The sequence below is a fragment of the Macrotis lagotis genome, chromosome 1 (assembly GCF_037893015.1).
Source record: "Macrotis lagotis isolate mMagLag1 chromosome 1, bilby.v1.9.chrom.fasta, whole genome shotgun sequence".
Lineage (NCBI taxonomy): Eukaryota > Metazoa > Chordata > Mammalia > Peramelemorphia > Peramelidae > Macrotis > Macrotis lagotis.
Window position 1 is genome coordinate 277,905,981 of NC_133658.1, and position 21,834 is coordinate 277,927,814.

The 21,834-nt window shown below is 36.9% G+C and overlaps 1 protein-coding gene across 4 annotated transcripts in view; it reads right to left on the minus strand.

The window, feature by feature from the left end:
* EXD3 (exonuclease 3'-5' domain containing 3) overlaps nucleotides 1-21,834 on the minus strand; it is a 441,427-nt gene that overhangs the window by 416,477 nt on the left and 3,116 nt on the right. For 2 of the 4 annotated variants that reach the window (XM_074210599.1, XM_074210604.1), the window contains exon 2: nucleotides 12,486-12,533. The gene's annotated coding sequence lies outside the window, so the exon portion shown is untranslated. Of the gene's footprint in view, nucleotides 1-12,485; nucleotides 12,534-12,746; nucleotides 16,469-21,834 lie in introns of those variants that run through there. The other 2 variants (XM_074210601.1, XM_074210600.1) reach the window with 2 other exon arrangements.

Below are 21,834 nucleotides of genomic sequence, written 5' to 3' on the forward strand. Positions count from 1 at the left end.
CATGTGCTAGACAAGTAGAACAACTTCAACTGAAACCACAAGATAAAAAGAGCCTTATCAAAATAAATGCCTTATGTTCATAACACTAGAAAATACAAAATTCTTTAAGCACCTACTCAGCATCATAACTCTACTTGTCTTCATGCTTTTGCCAGGGATGCACAAACTCACCAGGTCAGCCCGTGCCAATGACCCAAAAAGGCAATTCCTGCCTGCTATAAAGAATGACAACACACACCCACCCTGTAAGTTCTACATCATTTTTTCCCAAACCACATGAGGAAAAGAGAAAGAAGAAATATGGCATTCTGTCTAGAGCAACTCAAGGTTATACTATAAGGCTGCTAGGATTCTGCGTGGAATGCCCTCCTCCATCCCTGCAAAACCTGGTAGACACTGATTCAGTACAGTCAGAAAAGACAATAAGAACCAGAGAAAGAACTGGAACTGGAAGTTGAGGTGAAAGATCAGTCATGTCTTCTAGGAAGACACTTAGGGTAGGAACTGAGGCCAGTGAAAATATAAATCTCCCAAAGGAAAAGGTTTCAGGAAAAAAAGTGATAAGGACCATAAGAAAAATGGCTTAAAGATAAAGATTTCAAAAGGAAAAATTTTTAATTAAAAACCTAAAGCACAGAATATAAATTAACCTCAAACATTCTTAAAAATAGAAGGAAGAGGGGGCAGCTAGGTGGCACAGTAGATAAAACACCGACCCTGGAGTCAGGAGTACGTGAGTCAAATCTGGTCTCAGACACTTAATAACTACCTAGCTGCGTGGCCTTGGGCAAGTCACTTAACCCCATTGCCTTGCAAAAAAAAACCCTAAAAAAATAGAAGGAAGAACAAATATTAAACCCTAAAAGAAAATAGAAAATTCTCTCAGCATCATTGCAAGGCAATGGGAAGTGAACCAATGCTTGAGGAAGAATTCACAGGTCTCTTACAGCAAAACAAAAAAAAAAACTGCTCCAAATACAGTGTCTAAATTGAACTCCAAAAATAAACAAAAAATTCAACAAGCCTAAAGAAAAAAAATAACTTCAACTGTGTAGTATTTGAGTCATTGCAATAATTAGCCATTTGACTGTTACAGAGGATTCTTAACTGTAATCAACGGTTATTGCCATAATAGTATAAATCTTTTTATTTTATTTTATTTTTTTGGCTAGGCAATGTGCCTAAGGTCACACAGCTAGGTAAGTATTAAGTGTCTGAGGCCGGATTTGAACTCAGGTACCCCTGACTCCAGGGCCAGTGTTCTAACCACTGCGCCACCTAGACGCCCTATAAATTTTTTTAATAGAAACACTGTTTACTTGCACAAACTGATCAGTTTTGAGAGATCATTAATGCTCTTGGAAAAAAAGTGGGTTTTGTGGATATAAAACAAAAAAATGATGAGAATCTGAATTTGGTCCTTCTTATAATTTGAAATTAAATCTCCTTAATTTATCAAGTCATATTCAGATCCTGATTTTATACACTTGTATCCATCAGTAAACATTATGATATTTGAGAGGGAATACATAAAGAAAAGCAAACTTTCATAACAAAATATCCACTATATATCATAGAACAGAATAAAATACATTCCAAAAAACCAAGAGGGCTCAAGATACAATCCAAAAGAATTACATAGGCCATAAACCTGAGCCTAATTATCAATGAAAAAAGATTGGCATTCAGAAAGAGAGGTTTTCCTAAAATACATACACATACACACACACACACACACACACACACACACACACACACACACACACAATGTTTAAACTACAGAAACATGTAATATTATCAAGAAAAGAATAAGTATAAAATAAATTATTCCTTCTCTAGAAGTTAATTTTTTTAAAGAAAGAAAGAATAAGAAGAACTGAGTTGAAGGAGATATCAGTATAAGGAATATTAACAGTCTTTTCAATTCCCCAAAAGTCCTAACTTCACAATTTGAGATTTCCATTTCATTTTCAGTTCTGAGTTATGCTTCAAAATAAATACATCTGATCTGGCAAGTATACTAGGCAAATATAAATGATATGTGGATCACCTACAATTTTACCCCTTTCACACATCATTTTTTTCTACTGGAAAAAATAAATACTGGGATATATTAGGAAAGACTGCCCTCTAGTGAAATCAACAATTGATTTTTTTTTTTAAAGTCACAAAAGACTCCCTTTCTGGAGAGCAATATTCCAACCTCCTGAAGAGCAATATGGAACTATGCCCAAAGGGCAATAAAAATGTTCATACCCCTTAACCCAACAATTCCAATTTTAGGTCTATATCCAGAAGAAACTGGAAAAAATTGGAAAAGTCCTATATGTTCCAAAATATTCATAGCAGCTCTTTTTGAAGTGGCAAAGAATTGGAAACTGAGGGGATGCCCATCAACTAGGGAATGGCTGAACAAGTTATGACACACGAATACTATGGAATACTACTGTTCTATAAGAAACCATAAATGGTTGGACTCTAGAGAAGCACGAAATCACTTATGGAATCTGATGCTGAGCGAAGGGAGTGGATCCAAGAGAACAATGTACTTTCAACAACATTATGCGATGCACAATTTTGATGGAAGTAGCTCCTCTTAACAGTCCAGAGAGCTAAGACAATTGTATCTGAATGGTTATGGACTATATTATCCCCAACCAGAGGAAGAAAAACGAAACAAAACACAGGAAAAAAAATCTTTTCGAATCTGATGAACATTTTATAAAAATTATCTCTTATGTATCTCTCTTCTTTAATCCTAATTCCTCATGCCAAAAAACTGTATGGGGGGGTGGTGGTTAGGTGGCACAGTGGATGGAGCACTGGCCCTGGAATCAGGAGTACCTGAGTTCAAATCCAGCCTCAGACACTTAATAATTACCTAGCTGTGTGGTAAGTCACTTAACCCCATTTTGCCTTGCAAAAACCTAAAAAAAAAATTTAAAAAAAGTGACATGTGTTCTGCATACATCAATGCTTCAGCAAATTCTTGTGCTGATCAGAGTATGAGTATATTTCCACTGTTCATTCAGAAGGCATACATTAAGCTTTGGTTGTGTCCCAAGAACTAGTATTAGGTGCAGAAAATACAGAATCAAAAATTAATAGTCCTTGCCTTCAAAAAAATTACAATCTAACTGGGGAAAATAGCATACATACACATATAATTCAAACAGATCTATGATGTCATGAATCTGAATGTTCTTTTCAACAACAATGAAGATTTCAGGGGTAGCTAGGTGGCACAGTGGATATAGCACTGGCCCTGGAGTCAGGAGGACCTGAGTTCAAATCCAGCCTCAGACATTTAATAATTACCTAGCTGTGTGACCTTGGGCAAGACACTTAACCCCACTGCCTTGCAAAAAAAAAAAATGAAGATTACAACCCAACCATGCTTGTTCATCATGTGTAACTTTTCTCCACATTCTCCCATAAATTGCTACAGTGGGTCCAACCATTGTGCTTTGGCCTCACTCCATCTTTAAAGAAGCAAAAGGCAATAACACTGAAAATATATCCAGGATCACTATACAAGTCAAGGTTACTAACCTCAAATACAGGATGAGTACAAACAACTTAAGCTACCTCGAGTCTCCTTGAAGAAAATGACAAATCAAAATACCTCAAACCATAATAGTCAAAAATAATAAAAGAAAACTGCCCTGAACTTCTAAATACAGAAAATACAGCACTGATCAGAACAACAAATTCTGCAAGTGACCCAATTTACATGCCATTACATGCCATTGTCAGAGAGGAACAAGCTAGACCTCATGACAGAACCTACAATGGAACTGGGAGGGAAGCTAGAAGTGCTAAAAGTCAGAGACATGGAGAAAGTACATTTCATTCTGGAAGAAAGATGTTAAATAAGAATGATGGGCAAGAATATGATTCAGAATACAGCAAGCAGGCCAATTTGGCTAACACATAGCATATATGAAGGGGAGTGGAAAGGTAGGCTGATAGCAGATTGTAAAGGTCTTTAAATGTCAAATGGGGGGGGGTGGCTAGGTGGCTAGGTGGCGTAGTGGATAAAGCACCGGCCTTGGAGTCAGGAATACCTGGGTTCAAATCCAGTCTCCAACACTTACTAATTACCTAGCTGTGTGGCCTTGGGCAAGCCACTTAACCCCATTTGCCTTGCAAAAAACCTAAAAAAAAATGTCAAATGGAGAAGATTTATCCTAGAGACAATAGGAAATCACAATAAACTCTTAAATGGGAGAGAGATATGATCAAACTTGTGCCTTAAAAATGATGATGCTTATCCTTCATTCTGGAAGATCATAACATCAGGAAAATGATACCATGATAAGCAAGTGAATTGGATTTAAGTGAGGGAAGACTGTGCTAAGTCACCAGCCTTACTCTCTCCTCTGAAACCATCTGAATGCAGGGACCAGATATGACTCAGGACAACTGGAAATGACTCAGAATTTGAGGTAGTCAAGGATAAGTGATCTGCCCAAGGTCACATAGTAATTATCAAGTTGTCTGAGGTCAGATTTGAACTCTAGGGCTGGTGCTCTATCCACTACACCAATTAGCTACCTTTAGAAATAACAATCTGAAAGCCATGTAAAAGATGATTAAAGAGCGGAGAGGCTTGGAAGACTAATTAAGGCAAGAAGCAATGAGGGCTCAAACTAGGGTGAAAACCTTATGAGTGGAGAAAAAGAAGAAAGATGAGAAAAAAATGTTTTGTAAAAAGAATTGGAAAAACATGGCAAACCATCTGGTTTGACTAAAGACTAAAGAAGAGTGAAGAGTCAAGAATTACTCCCAATTTATAAACTTGGATGATTTGAAAGAATGGTGGCAACTTGGACAGAAATAAATTAAGATTAGGAAAAAGGGGGAGGGGGAGAATGTGCTTTAGGAGGAAAAGATAATGAGTTCTATTTTGTCTCTTTTAAGTTTGACATACCTATGGAATATTCAGTCAGAATAAGCAAATGATTATATGAAAGAGAATTCAGGCTATTTGGACTGGATATACAGTTCTCAAAACAAAGCTGATCACTGAACCCATGGCAACATGATAGGATCATCGAGAGACCATATAGAAAGAAAAGAAAAAGGTTCAGACCAAAAGCTTTAAGACATATAAAGTTAGGGAGTGGATGATCTAACAAAGAGAGACCTAAGAGGCAAAAAGAAGAAAAGAAAAGTAAAGAAAAAAAAGTAAAAAAAAAAAGAATATAACCAAGAGAGCATAATGTCAAAAAAAAAAATCAATAGAGGTGCAGAAGGAAGGGACGGTTCACACTATCAGATACTACAACAGAATTAGGAAGGACAAAACCTACCCAACACTAAATGAAGCCTCTGCACAGACATTAAAGTTACAAATCCCACCAAAAAAAGACAAGATCAAAACAAGTTTTCAACTGTAGATATCATGGAGGATCTTCAGTGAATGTCTGTCTCATTGGGAGAAAAGGGGAAATAAAGTACATTTAGGCGAGAGAGGGAGAAAGTCAGTGGGAGTTTTTAAGTCAAAATGCACTCCAGTTCCCAACAGTTTGACAACAGCATAGATCCTGGCTATGTAGCAAGCCTGCAGGAAGGGTCCCAACCCCAAACAAAATCTGATCCCAATGAACTCCCTATATCCCAGGAGCAGAGTTCAAACAATCAAAATGAGTAAAAAAGCTAAGAGCACTAACCATAGAAAGTTATAATGCAGATAAAAATGCCACCTCAGAAGAATACAGTGAAAAATTACCTACATGGAAAGTCTCAAAAGAGTCTATGAATTGAATTCAAATCCAAAAGTTTGTAGAACTTAAAAAAGAATTTAAAACCAAAGAAAAGAGGAAGAAGAAAAATAGAAAAAAGAAATGAGATTTGTATCCAGAAAAAGAATTATAGACCTTGAACAAAGACCAAAGAGTATTACCATCAAATTAGAAAAAAAAGCATTATATTATAATGTGATTTTACTATCTCATACTTTATATTTCTTCCTTAAGGATATGATTTCTCTGTCATCACATTCAACTGAAATTAGTGTATAACATGGAACCAATTACAAACACTAACAGAATGCCTTCTGTGGGGGGTGGGGGAGGGAAGCAAGAATGGGGGAAAATTGTAAAACTCAAATAAAATCTTTCTGAAAAAAAAGAAAAAAAAAGAAATGAGAGTCATGCAGGAAAATTCTGAAAAACTGATCCAAGAAATCTACTCTTTTAAAAGTAAAAATAACCAACTGGGAAAAGAATGAAACTTCAAAAAATAAAATTGAATAACTGGAAAAGGAATGCAATTCATCTAAAACTCAAATCAACCAACTGGAAAGGAAATGCAATTCAGCAAAAAGTAAAATTAATAAATGGAAAAGGAAACACAAAAGCTAACTAAAGGAAAATAAAACCCCCAAAATTTGAATTGGGATAAATAGAAACCAAGGAATCTATGAGACTAAAAGATTCCATCACACAAAATAAAAAGGCTGAAAAAATTGAAGAAAATATAACTACCTTTTAGGAAAAACAAAAAAGCTGGAAAATAGATCCTAGATAATTTACAAATTACTGAATTACCAGAAAGCCTAGATCAAAAAAAGAACCTAGAAAATATCTTTCAGGAAATTATCAGGGAAAACTGTCCAAATCTGCTAGAGGAAGAAAACAAAATAGCCATTGAAAGAATACACAGAGTTCCTCCAGAAAGAGACCCCAGGATAAAAACTCCAAGGACTATCATAGCCAAATTCCAGAATTCTCAAATAAAAGAGCAAAAAAGAAGCAATTTAAATACAAAGGAATACAATCAGACTTACATAGGACTTATCAGCTTCAACACTGAAAGACCAAGGACCTAGAATACCATATGACTGAAAGGAAAGGATCTTGGATTACAACCAAGCATTTACTGCGCTGCAAAATTCAGCATATTCTGTTGGGGAAAAGATGAATGATAAACAAAATAGAGGATTTCTAAAGTTTCCTGATTAAAAAAAATCAGAACTGAACAGAGAATTCTATCTCCAAATATAAGACTCAAAAATGCATAGAAAGGTAAATGAAAGGTAAAAAAAAAAATACCCATTAAATTGAACACAACCCTATAAGGGAAGATATAACACTTGTGACTCTTGAGAATTGTACTCTTAGGATAGTTAAAGGGTTAAATATAGTTGAAGAGATTGTACTTAGAAAATATGGATATGCTTGGTTCTTATCTTTTCATTGAAGAAGCCCAAGATGACATCACTATGTTTGAGACAAAATCTAAACTTTATGTGTCTTTTTACTCTAAATTTTTTTTTACTCTAAACTTATGTGTCTCAGTTTCCTTTGACCAACTTCAATTCTGTCTTGTTCAGAGCTTAGCACTTTGTCTGATAAGGGCATTCTATGATGGCAGATCCTGAGCCAATGTCTTCCATACCTTACCATCAACTGTAAAGTTCTAAACAGAGACTTTCAAAGTGTACCAGTACTTAAGAGTACTTAGTGACGACATAGTTAATTAAATCAGAAGTGACCTTAGAGGCAGATAGTAGGAACCTACTTAGAAGGGACATAAAGAGATTAGGAAGTGATTTTATCTTAATCTATACCTTAGTAAAAGAGGGTTTAAATACCACCTTAGGTGAGTTAAAGAGGAGGAAGTATGGGAAAGAATATGCTTGGGGAGGGGGGTGTGAATGGTTTATGAAATGATTTTGTTTTGCATGATGCTTTGGCTCATGAGGATTGTATGTCCATGGAGGGTACCTGAAAAGGAAGTAAGGTATAAAGTGATTATAATTTGATGTGATTTATAACTCTTGAGAAGAGTATTTCTAATGAGACAATGAGACAGAAGAAGAGAGGGTACTTAGTGACTTATGAGGCAATGCAGTTTATCAATCAATCAATTAACCTGTGATTGTGCTTTGATAGTGCTTTGAGCATATCAAGAAGTCAAGCAATCAATTAATCAACCATTGATTGATGGTACTTTGATTGATAGAATTTGATTGCTAGTACTTCTATCAATAAATAACACCAGGTGAAGAGGCACAAGGATCTATTATAGTACAGGGAAGGGTGTGAACACTGAGTAAAACCTATTTAATAGATTTGGCCCAGAGAGGGAATAAGATATATTCCCACTTGAGTTTAAAAAAAAAATCTATCCCATTTGTATGAACTGATGCTGAGCAAGATGAGAAGAATTCCGAAGAACATTGTATACCCTAACAGCAACATAGCGGGGTGATGATCAACTTTAATGGAATTGTTCATTCCATCAATGCAACAATCAGGCACAATTTTGGGCTATCTTCGATGAAGAACAACATCTGTGTCCAGAGAAAGAATTATGGAGTTTGAACAAAGACCAAAAACTATTACCTTTGATTTAAAAAAAAAAAGCTATTATCTTATTATGTAATTTTGCTATCTCTTATACTTTATTTTTCTTCCTTAAGGATATGATTTCTCTCTCTCTCTCATTAAATTCACCTTGGATCAATATATACCATGGAAACAATGTAAAGACTAACAGACTGCCTTCTGGGGGGGGAGCAAGATTAGGGGGGAAAAATTGTAAAATTCAAAATAAATTTTAAAAAATAAAGTAAAACAATAAAATAAAATAAAAAATAAAAGCTTTCTCCTGGACAGTTAAGTGGTGCAGTGGCTAGAGTACTGGCCCTGGCATCAGGAGTACCTGAGTTCAATGTGGCCTCAGACACTTAATAATTACCCAGCTGTATGATCTTGAGCAAGTCACTTAACCTCATTGCCGTAAATTAAAAAAAATTTAACAAAAATAAAAAATAAATAAAAAATCTATCTTACTCTACAGGGGGGAGGGGAATAGCAAAGGGAAGGCAAAGGTATAAGTGAAAATAAACTGAAAGTTAAAATTTAATAGAAAAGTTAAAGGGGAAAGGGAGTAAAACTTTGGTGAAGAAGAATAAGAGGAAAGGAAAGAGAAAAATATCAATGGGGAAAGATAGCATGGAAGGAAATACAGAATTAGTAATCCTAACTGTAAATATTAATGGAATGAATACTTCCATAAAATAGAAACAGGTTGCAGAGTGATTTAAAAACCAGAATCCTACAATATGTTGTTTCTAAGAAACATATTTGAAGCAGAGAGATACACACAGGGTAAAGATAAAAGGCTGGAGCAAAATATATTATGCTTCAGTTGAAGTAAAGAAATCAGGGGTGGCAATTCTGATCTCAAACAAAGCAAAAGCAAAAATAGATATCACTAAAAAAAGGATAAGCAAGGAAACTATATCTTCTTAAAAGGTACCATAGGCAATGAATTATTAAATATGTATTCATCTAGTGGTACAAGGTCCAAATTCCTAGAGGAGAAGTTGAGTAAATTGCAAGGAGACATAGACAGCAAAACTTTAATAATGAGGGACCTCAACCTCTGTCTCTCGGAACTAGATAAATCTAAGCACAAAATAAACAAGAAGGAAGTTTAAAAGGTGAATGAAATCTTAGAATCTTAGAAAACTTAGATATGATAGACCTCGGGAGAAAACTTAATGGGGACAGAAAAGAATATACATTTTTCTCGGCAGTACACGGCACCTATACCAAAACTGAACATGTACTAGGGCATAAAAACCTTACAAACAAATGTAGAAAAACAGAAATAATAAATGCATTCTTTTCAGATCATAATGCTATAAAAATTACATGTAATAAAGGGCCATGGAAAGATAAACCAAAAATTAATTGGAAACTAAATAACTTAATTTTAAAGAACAAGTGGATCAAACAACAAATTATAGAAATAATCAATCATTTCATCCAAGAAAGTGATAACAAAGAGACAGCATACCCAAATTTATAGGATGCAGCTAGAGTAGGTTTTAGGGGGAAATTTTATATTTCTAAATACTTATGAATAAAATAGAGAAAGAGAAGATCAATAAATTGTGTATATAACTAAAATAAGCTAAAAAAACAAATTAAAGATCCCCAATTAAATACCAAATTAGAAATTCTAAAAATCAAAGGAGAGATTAATAAAATTGAAAGCAAGAAAACCACTGCCCTAATAAAACAAAGAATTGGTTTTATTAAAACAATAAAATAGATAAACCTTTGATTAATCTGATTTAAAAAAAGAAGATAACCAAATCACCAGTATCAAAAATGAAAAGGGTTAACTACCTACCAATGAGGAGGAAATTAAAGAGATCATTTAGAGCTATTTTGCTAAACTGTATGCGCCAATAAATTTGAAAACCTGAGTGAAATGGATGAATATTTACAAAAATATAAACTGCTCAGATTAACAGAAGAGGAAATAAAATATTTAAATAACCCCATTTCAGAAAAAAGAAATTGAAGGAACCATCAATAAACTCCCTAAGAAACAGTCTCCAGGTCCAGATGGATTTACAAATGAATTCTATCAAACATTTAAGGAACAAGTAATTCCTTTTCTACCTAAATTATTTTTAAGAATAGGAGAAGAAAAGGTTCTGTCAAATTCCTTTTATGACACCAATATGGTGCTGATACTTAGACCAGGAAGAACCAAATCAAAGAAAATTATAGACTAATCTCCCTAATGAACATTGATGCAAATAATTTAAATAAAATTTTAGTAGATATCTATTACTAGTTATTATTACTAGGATAACACACCATGATCAGGTAGGATTTATACCAGGTAGGCAGGGATAGCTTAGTATTGGAAAAATACTTAACATAATTGAATATATCAATAACAAAACCAACAGAAAGCATGCGATTATCTCAATAGATGCTGAAAAAGCCTTTGACAACATCCATTCCTATTAAAAATACTAAAGAGTATAGGAATAAGTGGAGCTTTCCTTAAAATAAAACAGGATCTATCTCAAACCATCAACAAATATTATTTCCAATAAGATCGGGGGGGGGGGGGGGAACAAGGATACCTATTATCACCATTACTGTTCAATATGGTATTAGAAATGTTAGCTTTGGCAATGAGATAAGGGAAAAAAATTGAGGGAACTATGAAGGATAATGAGTAAAAAAAGACAATCAAATTTAATAATTTCCAAAAGGAAATCCAACTTACTCTTTTATTCCTATGCCACTCTTAACTATCTATCTGCTGTCCCAGACAAAGTGAAAGGGAAAGAATGCTAGGTTTGGAGTCAAAGGACCTGAGTTATCCCTTCCATATGGACTTTGCATAGAAGTGTATCCTCTGATGATCTAGCTCCATTACAATCAAACACCTTTAGCAAAAGCACTTCACCCTGTTTTATGTCTTGATATTAAAAATCAAAAGGTCAATAAAAAAGAATTATGTAAACTTTGAAAGACTTAAGAATTCTGATCAATAAAATGATCAACCATAATTCCCAGAGATCAATGGCAAAACATATTGTTTATCCCTAAGTGGGGATATGTGCAAAATGGAACAAATTTTCTGGAGACGGTCAATAAGGAAATTTGTTTTTCTTAATTATATATATTTGTTATAAGTGTTTTGCTTTTCCTTTTTTTTAATGAAGAGGGGGTTGTAGGAGGGAAAAATAGATTTTTTTCATCAAAAAATTTTTATTTAAAAAAGGTAAAAGAGTTAAAGAGTATATATATATATATATTTAAATTTTAATAATCAGGTGGTAAATTAGGTATTAGACCCATTTCACAAGAAGGGCTAATACTGAAATCCAGTGTCTAAAGTGTTACACCCCAAAGAAGGCTGACTTTCAGGGTCCCACTTGGATTAGAACTCAGATGAATATTCAGCTTCATGTGCTTCAAGAACCAATACCTATCTTTACTTCCATTCATCTTACCTGGGTACTCTGCTAGAATGTCAAATGCATGTCTAACACTGATTGGCTCAACTTAAAAATGTGCTGAATGTGATTTTTCTGCCAAATCAGATGCAGTGACTGGCCAGGTCACATTTATTAGAGATCCCACTATGCCTGAGACCACACTATGACCAAATGCTTCAGCCCTACTAAGTCATCAAGGGGTTCAAGATTACCATGGTTTTATTCCTGAATTAAAGCAATAAAACCATATAAAATTGCAGATGTTAATTACCCCCAAGTCCCCAAGCTGGGAGCTAAGAAAATATTCTGTGGGGGGCAGCTAGGTGGCAGTGGATAGAGCACTGGCCCTGGAGTCAGAAGCACCTGAGTTCAAATCCGGACTCAGACACTTAATAATTACCTAGCTGTGTGGCCTTGGGCAAGCCACTTAGCCCCATTTGCCTTGCAAAAAAAAAACAACAACTAAAAAAACCCCAAAATATTCTGTGAAGAAAAAATTCAGCATAAAATATTATCTTAGAAGGTAGTTATTAGAAGGTTTCATCATCATAAGGGGCAAGAAAGGAGAGAAAACACTGAAAGAGGAAAGGAGAGAAAACTTCAATTTTCTTGAGAAATTACCCCAGTGACAGTGAGTCTCCATGACAAGCAGTTTTCCAAATATAAAGGACATAATCATACATTTCCATTATTGTTTCCTTCCAAACACACTTACTTGTGAAAAGGTGATAAATCTCTAACAGGTGTGCAATCTCTTCGGTTACTGTAGAAAATAATAACAAGGAGAGAGGGGTCATTATCTGTACACTTCAGAATCAAAACCCCAGGTTGGCACTAATAGAATAGGTAATATGCACTACTGCTTGATAGGTAGTACTCTCCCTCCTCAGCCCCATTCCCAGCTGTGGTCATGCCTAATGCCACTAGGGTCATTGAAGCCTAGCCTACGGAAAGCTTATCCAAAATTATAACTTACTCCAGTTTTCTTTCTTTTGCAGATAATCAATTAGTGTTTACTGAGTGGACTATAAATTGAAAGTACTCTCCTCTTTTCACACTTAAATTTCTATTTCATACTCTTCTTGGAATTCTTTCCCTTGGTGACCTCACTGACTCTTGGATCTTGGGAAAAAAATAGATGGGCCAGTCATACAGTGAAAATGAGAGTTAACCTACAGACAGCTCTACTGTTATCTGCACATGTCCAAAACCAAGCAAATTAATCTTCCCCCCAAACCTATCCCTCCTTCTAACATGTGTCCTTCCATTAATAATGCTCCCAAACAAGCAGGTCTGCACTGCCATCATCCTAGTTCAAGGGACTTTCAACTCTTTCTCACTTCCCCTCACAGCCATTCACAGAGTTTTCAAAATAATCTTCCTGTTGATACTATTCCTCTAATAAACCTTCAGTAGTTCCCTATAGCCCAAAGTATAAAATAGGCTCTTCACAATTTAAGTCCACCTGCCTTTCTAGTCTCATTTCAAGTTCTCTTTTACAAATTTTATCAAGCTAAATCAATCAATAAATTTTATTAAATACCTAATATGCAAGGTTCTGAACTAAACCCTGGGGATAGAAAAAGAGGTAAAAGAAAGTCTCCGAGCTTACAATCTAAATGGGGAGATAACATGCAAATAAATATACATAAAGCAAGTTACATGCAGGATAAATAGGAATATAATAGCAGGAAAGCATTGGAATTAAGAATTTTTAGATTATGGATTATACTTGGAAATAGGATCAATCATAAATATATCAATAAAATGTAATAGGTACCTAATGTGTAGTAGGCACTATGCTAAGCTCTGGGGATACAAAAAGGCAAAAGATAACACCTGCCACAAGGAGCTCATAATCTAATGGGGAAGACAATAAACAAACAAGTTATATATATATATATATACACACACATACATACATACACACACACACACACACAGGAAATAGGAAATAGGAAATAACTAACAGAGAGAGAAATGGCACTAAAATTAAGAGGCATTACCAAAGGTTTGCTAGGGGGCGGCTAGGAATAAAGCACCAGCCCTGGAGTCAGAAGTATCTGAGTTCAAATCTGGCCTCACACACTTAATAATTACCTAGCTGTGTGGCAAGCCACTTAACCCCACTGCCTTGCAAAAACAAAAACAAACAAACAAAAAGACTTGCAAGAGAAGAAAAGATTTCAGTTAGGACAAGGAAGCTAGGAAAATCAGAAAGCAGAGCTGAGAAGAGAGAGCATTCCAAACATAAAGGAAAACAAAAGAAAATGCCCAAGAGCTGAGAGATGAAGTATCTGGTTCCTGGAACCTTCAGGAAGTCAATGTCACTTGATTAAAGAACAGGTGGCAGGGAGTGGAAGGGAAGGGGACTAGGTTATGATGAGCTTCTGAATGCCAAAAAGAATATGTTGTATTTGCTTTTTGAAGGCAATAGAAAGCCCCAGGAGTTTGAGGCAATGTAACATGAACAGAACTGCCTTTTAAGAAAATCACTTTAAGGATTGAATGGAGAATGGATTGGAATAGGGAGAGGCAGGCATTAAGACACACCAGCAGACTGTTGCAGTAATCAAGGTATGGAAGTGATAAGATCCTAAACTACAGTGGTAGCAGTGTCAGAGAGAAGGGGGCATATTTGAGAAATGTTGCAAAAGTAAAATCAATAATCCTTAGTTACAGCTTGGATATGGGAGATTATGAGGAGACCAGGATGACTGCTAGAATGTGAACCTGGGGAACTGGAAGGATGGTGATGCCTTTCATAGTAAAGAGAAGAGAGAAGTAGGGAAAGATTTGGAGAGGAAGATAAAAGAGTTCTATTTTGGAGATGTCTATTGAATATCTAATTGGAGATACAAGATTAGAGATAAGCAGATGTTCCACATCCATGTTCAGAATCTCTGAAATTCCTTTATCTAATCATAATCTGTTGTCATTCCACCTCTTTCTCTACCTTTCAACAACATTGTGCTCTTTTTCCTCACCTCATTCTCCAATAGCTCCATCCTTCAGATCTTTCCCAGGCTGTCTTCTGTACTGGCTACCCTCTCCTTTTTCCATCTTGACCCCTTAGAGAATCAGTTCAATTCTATACTCTTCTCAAGTCTCTTGCTCATTTATCCTATCCAAGGGCTTGCCCTATTAAATGCCGAACTTGGATTGTTCCCATCATCCATTGTCTTCATTCATATTCGTGCATTGTTGAATATAGATCACAAAACCATATTGACTGGGTCTACAACAAGTTTATTTGATATAATCTCACCTGGACCCTCACTGTAGCAAAGAAATTCTTTTATACCTATTATAAAAGATGTAGCATATATACAACACACTATAAACCTTAACTTTAAATGCTAGCTCATATTTAAAACTCTTTGGTGCTTTCTCTACCCTGTCACCAGTATCTGTCTTCTCAAAATTTCCATAACTCTCTCTAGCTTCTCATCTGAAAAAATGGAGGCCATTCATCTTGCCAAGGTCACCACTGCTCCTTTCCAAGATCCTTCTCCTTCTACATACATACCCAACTTCTGGCATTCTCATTGGCCATCACCCATGCCTAGCATGTTCTCCCTCTTCTTCACATCTAAGTTTCCCTGACTTCCTTTAGTCTCAACTAAAGTTTTGTCTTCTGCATAAAGCTGTTTTCAGTACTCTTTAAGCTTAGTGCCTTCTTTCTGAGGCTAGCTCCAATTTATTCTGTACATGTCTTATTTGTTTATAGTTGTTTGCATGTTGATTCTCCTATTAAACTCTGAGCTCCTTGAGAACAGAACCTTTTTACTTATCTTTGTAAACCCAAACTTAGGATATCACATAACAGACACTGAAAAAATGCTAGTTACTTTGTTGAATAAAATATCTAGGATAACAAACCAAATCAATGACATTGAAATTAAGATATCATTTTTTCTCATTCAAGTTCACAAACCCCTTAAAATCTATTATCAAAGTGCTTGGCACATAGGAGACACTATATAAATGCTAACTCCCTTCCCCCCTTCTTTCCCCTATTCTAGGTTGACTTCTCTTGTAGAATTTTGGTCCATGGGACCCTATCCATCTTTTTTTTTAGGTCAAAATTTAACTAGGAATCCATGAAGAGATTTCAAGGGCTGTGTGAACTTAGATGAGAAGAGAAGAGGAATACTCAGAGGGCAGGAGAAGGTGGGGAAAGGAAGGTTAGGGGGGATTTTTTCACACATTCAAGGTACACAAGTAGACATTTAGACAAACAAGTAGGAAGAAGTAGGGAGCTGCTGACACTCCAAACTTTACTCTCATCTGAATTGATCAAAAGAAGGAAAATATACACACACACAGATACATACCCACATACATAAACAGATGGGTACAGAAATATGTATCATTCATCAAGGAATTGGAAATAAAAAGAGAGATAGGGAAGGAGGGAAGGGGACAGCTAGGTGGTGTAGTGGATAGAGCACTGGAGTCAGGAGTACCTGAGTTCAAATCCAGCCTCAGACACTTAATGATTACCTAGTGGTGTGACCTTGGGCAAGTCACTTAATCCCACTGCCTTGCCAAAAAAAAATAGGGAAGGAGGGAAGGAAGGGGAATTAGACAGAGAGTATACTAAGGAAGTGATTATCCTAAGCAACACAAACTCTAAAGTTGCACAAAAATATTTGTAGCTCTTTGAATTTCCAGTGAATGGGAATCTAAGAGACAGTACCTATATATATTGAGGAATGGATGAACAAGGCATGGTATATAAATGCAATGAAATACTACTGTGCTGAGCTCTCATCAGCAAAATGACCAATCATGATGCCAGAGTACTTTTGATGAAAATGCCACCCATCTTCCAAGAGATGAAGGATTCAGAATAATGAATGAGACAAAAAATAAACTGGCAACATAACAATGTAGAAATTTGTTTTGATTGACTATAAATATTTATAATGGGTTTTGTTTTACTAGGGATCTCAATATGGGAGGGAAGAGGGAAGAAGAGAGAAAGAGAGATGCAGATTTTGGCTTAAGATAACAATTTTGGGGGGCAGCTAGGTGGCACAGTGGATAAAGCACTGGCCCTGGAGTCAGGAGTACCTGGGTTCAAATCCAGTCTCAGACACTTAATAATTACCTAGCTGTGTGGCCTTCGGCAAGCCACTTAACCCCATTTGCCTTGCAAAAAAAAAAAAAACAAACCTAAAAAAAAAGATAACAATTTTTTAAAAATTTTAATAGTAGCTTCACTAAAGACACAGATAATATGCTTATCAAACCTGCAAATGATACAAAGCTGGGAAACAAGAATAGTCATGATTTATAAAGAGTCTGACAGTCTGAAATACTGGGCTAAATCTAACAGGATGAAATGTAAATAATTTACAAATAATATACAAATATATATAAGCAATATATAAAATGTAATAAAGTATTATCCATGGGTTCAAAAAGATAAGTTCCTAAGTAAAATAAAGGTAGTCATATCTAAGAAAAAGATGCAAGGGATGAATTGTAAACTCAGAGAATCAAATATTACATGGTGGTCAAATAAACTAATACAATCTTAAATTATATTGAGAGATATAGTATCTGGAACTCAAGAAGTGACAGCCTGGGGGTGGTTAGGTGGCATAGTGGATAGAGTACCGGCCCTGGATTCAGGAGTACCTGATTTCAAATCCAGCCTCAGACACTTAATAATTACCTAGCTGTGGGGGTGGAGCCAAGATGGCGAGAAGAGCGGATCCTGTCTTAGGAGCTCTCTCATAAAACTTATAAACTAAGGGCTCTAACTAAATTTTCGAGAGACAGAACCCACAGGGGACCCAGTGAGGCAGTTCTCCTACTCAAGATAACCTGGAAAAGAGCAGAAAGGCTCTGCTCCCCGGGGTTGGATGGGTGGCTCACCAGGGCAAAAACTTCAGCCTCATGGAGGCAGCCCCAGGGCGCTGGGAGCTGCTGCCACGGGGGAGTTTCCTGACCTATGCCCCGTGGAGCATCCTGCACAACTTGGGGGAAACAGCAGGGGACCTCTGCCTAGCCCTCAGTGCACACAGCAAGAAGCCAAGGCAGTCCAGATCCAGGAGCAGAAGCAGGTGGAGCAGTAAGCAGGAGCCCCCAGGGCATGAGCCCATTGAGCTGAGGGAGGGGAGTGAAGAGAGACTGCCCAGCTCTGTCCTCTGTCACTGGAACAGGACTCTGGGGCTCTGACCACATTCAGATTCTGACCACATTCAGATCCTGATCACAGTCTAGGCCCCCCCAATAGAACAGCAGGGCCCCCTCTACCTCAGCCCCATGGCAGAGGGGGATGCTTATGGTCATTCACAGACCAGGAGGGAGGACAGAGCCTCACACACTGAGATCTTTGTGGGAGTGTCCCAAAAGCTCAGGAAGCACCCTAAAAACAGGCTTAGGCTGGGAAAATGAGCAAGCAAAGAAACAAGAAGAACACCATTGAGAAATATTTTTCCTGTGAGCCCAAGAAGGATCAAAACACTCAGTCTGAAGATGAGGAAGCACAAGCTCCTGCATCTAAAGACTCCAAGAAAAACAGAAATTGGGCTTAGGCTATGACAGAGCTCAAAAAAGACTTTGAAAATCAAATGAGGGAGTTAGAAGAAAAACTGGGAAGAGAAAGGAGAGAGATGCAGGAAAAACATGAAAATGAAGTCAGCAGCCTAGTCAAGGAAATCCAAAAAAATGCTGAAGAAAATAGCATGCTAAAAACCAACTTAGGTCAAATGGATAAAATAGTTCAAAAAGTTATTGAGGAGAAGAATGCTTTAAAAAGCAGAATTGGCCAGATTGGAAAAGACATAAGAAAGCTCTCAGAGGAAAACAAATCCTTCAGACAAAGAATAGAACTCAGGGAGATTGCTGAATTTACAAGAAATCAGGACTCAGTACTTCAAAACCAAAAGAATGAAAAATTAGAAGAAAATGTGAAACATCTAATTGAAAAAACAACTGATATGGAAAATAGATTTAGGAAAGATAATTTAAAAATTATTGGAATACCTGAAAGTCATAATCAGGAAAAAAACCTTGACATCATTTTTTTTTAGGTTTTTGCAAGGCAAATGGGGTTAAATGGTTTGCCCAAGGCCACACAGCTAGGTAATTATAAGTGTCTGACCAGATTTGAACCCAGGTACTCCTGAATCCAGGCCCGGTGCCTTACCCACTGCGCCACCTAGCCGCCCTTGACATCATTTTCAAAGAATTACTACAGGAAAATTGCCCTGATATCCTAGAAGCAGAGGGCAAAATAGAAATGGAGAGAATCCACTGATCCCCCATCCACTGATCCCCCCCCCCCGAGAAAGAGATCCCAAAAATCCAACCCCCAGGAATATTATAACCAAGTTCCAGAACTCCCAAGTCAAAGAGAAAATATTACAAGCAGCCAGAAGGACACAATTCAAATACCATGGAGCTGCAATGAGTATCACACAGGACTTAGCAGCAACTACATTAAAAGCTTGTAGGGCTTGGAATATAATTTACCAGAAGGCAAAAGAGCTTAGAATGCAACTGAGAATCAACTACCCAGCAAAACTGAATGTCTTCTTCCAGGGAAAAAGATAGACTTTCAATGAAAGAGGGGAATTTCAAATGTTCCTGTTGGAATGGCCAGAGCTGAACAGAAGGTTTGATCTTCAAATACAGGACTCAGGTGAAGCATGGAGATTACAGGAGAAGGGGAAAATATGAGGGGCTTAATGATGATGAACTACATGTATTCCTGTATAGAAAAATGACACTGATAATACTCATATGAACCTTCTCAATTAACAGAGCAGGTAGAAGGAGCTTTTATAGATGAAGCACAGGAGAAAGCTGAATTTGAAGATAAAATATGGTGTAAAAATGGAGTCAATAGAAAAAAGGGAAATGTAATGGGAGAAAAAGGAGAGGGGAAATAGGCCAAGATATTTCATATAATAAGATTTTTCTTTATTACAATGAGTTATTGCAATGATATGGAAGGGGGGAAGGCAAGGGGGAATGAAGAAATCTTTGCTCTCATCAGAGGTGGCTAGAAGAGGAAACAGCATATATACTCAAAGGGGTATAGACATCTGGAGTAAGAAGGGGGGGGACAGGGGGAAGGGGGATGTGAATGAAAGAGGAGAGGATGGGCCATGGGGGAGAGTGGTCAGATATAATGCATTTTCTTTTTTACTTCACACAAGGGGCTGGGATTGGATGGCCTGTCCGGTACCATATGGCCAGGTGGATTCTGGACCCAAGGGGTGGTATGGAGGCTCAGGGCCTCTTGGCCCCAGAGCCAGGGATCTGTCTGCTGTGCCACTCAGCTACCCTACAGCAGAGTCAGTGAAAGGACAGAGAAAATATAGTACATGGTAGTGGAGAAATACTTAAGGAGGGAGTTGCGATTAGCAATGGCAACGGTGGGAAACTATGGAAGTGACTTTTGTGATGGACTTATCATAAAGAATGTGATCCACCCGCGACAGAGTTGGTGGTGTTGGAACACAGACTAAAGCACATTTTTTATTATTATTATGGGGGGGGTGCAGGGCAAATGGGGCTGGGTGGCCTGCCTGGGGCCACATAGCAGGGTGATTGTTGGATGTCTGAGGCCGGATTTGGACCCAGGTGCTCCAGATTCAAGGACCAGTGCTCTGTCCACCACCCAGCCACCCCTACTATTATTACTATTTTATTTTATTTTGGGTCTTTTTTTCTTTTTTTGGTTTTTGCAGGGCACTGGGGTTGGGGTGGCTTGCATGTCACACAGCTGGGTGATTGTTGGGTGTACAGGGCCGGATATGGGCTCGGGTGCTCCTGGCTCCAGGGCTGGTGCTCCATCCACTGCGCCACCTGGCCATACCTACAATTATTACTATTATTTTTTTAATTTTAATTTTAATTTTTTTCTTTCCCCTTTTACTTTATTGCTCAAGCGAGTCTCTAATTTTGGGGGAGGGGTATTTTCTTTATTCTTAAACAAGAATATTTTATCAATGTATAAAAAACATTATTTGTAGAAAATGAGAATAAATATTAAATGAAAAAAATGAAAAAAAAAAGAACACGAGCTCCTTGAGATAAGAAATTGTCTTACTTTTCTATTTCTTTTACCAGTGCTTTGCAAAGTTCTTTATATTGGTAAGAATTTAATAAATGCTTCATTCAAGACAAAAAAAAAAATAATTACCTAGCTGTGTGGCCTTGGGCAAGCCACTTAACCCTATTTGCCTTGCAAAAGCCTAAAAAAAATGTGACAGCCTGACTATATTCTCAACCTTGGTCAAAGTACAACTGTAGTATTATTGTGTTCCAATCCAGGTATCACATTTTAGGAAGGTCACGGATAAACTGGAGAGTGCTCAAAGTATGGCAACCAAGAAATCATGGCATATGAGAATCAAATTAAGGAAATGAAACATTTAGCCTAGAGAACACTTAGGGAGAACATGATAGCTGTCTTCAAGGATCTGAAGATGTAACAGTAGGTGAAGGACTAGACTTGTTCTACCTGGCACCAAAGGGTAAAACTAGGATGAGTGAGTGAGAATTACAGAGGAAAAAGATAGATTTGACAGAAAAAAAACTTTCTTACAATGAGTGTGACTTACAAGTAGAATGAGAGCCTTCAGAAGGAAACAGGTTCCCTTTACTGAAGGTCTTCTAAATCTGGTGGACCATTTGGGGCACATATTTTAGGGAGGACTCTCCTTCAGCTGAGGTTTAGGTGAAGGGACTTCTGATCCCAGAGTTTCTACCTGTTTCCTATGCCTCTATTTCTCTATTCTAGCCAATGCCGAAGATCGACCAAGTAGAACAATGGGTGGAAGGTTCCACTGATATACACTAATATTTTAGAGTGTGTGGGATAAAGTTTTGAGATTTCTTCAGTAAAAAATTATAGATTGAATCTGGTTAGCTATGTGACCCTCCTCCCTTGACAAAGCAAACTTCTGGGATATTGTTAAAGAGTCAACTGACTTCATCTTATCTATAGATGTCTGGAGGATCATTCAATTCCTGGGACTAAAGAGATAATCTGGTCTTGGTTTGAATTTTATGTTCTTTTCCCTAGATTAGTTTGC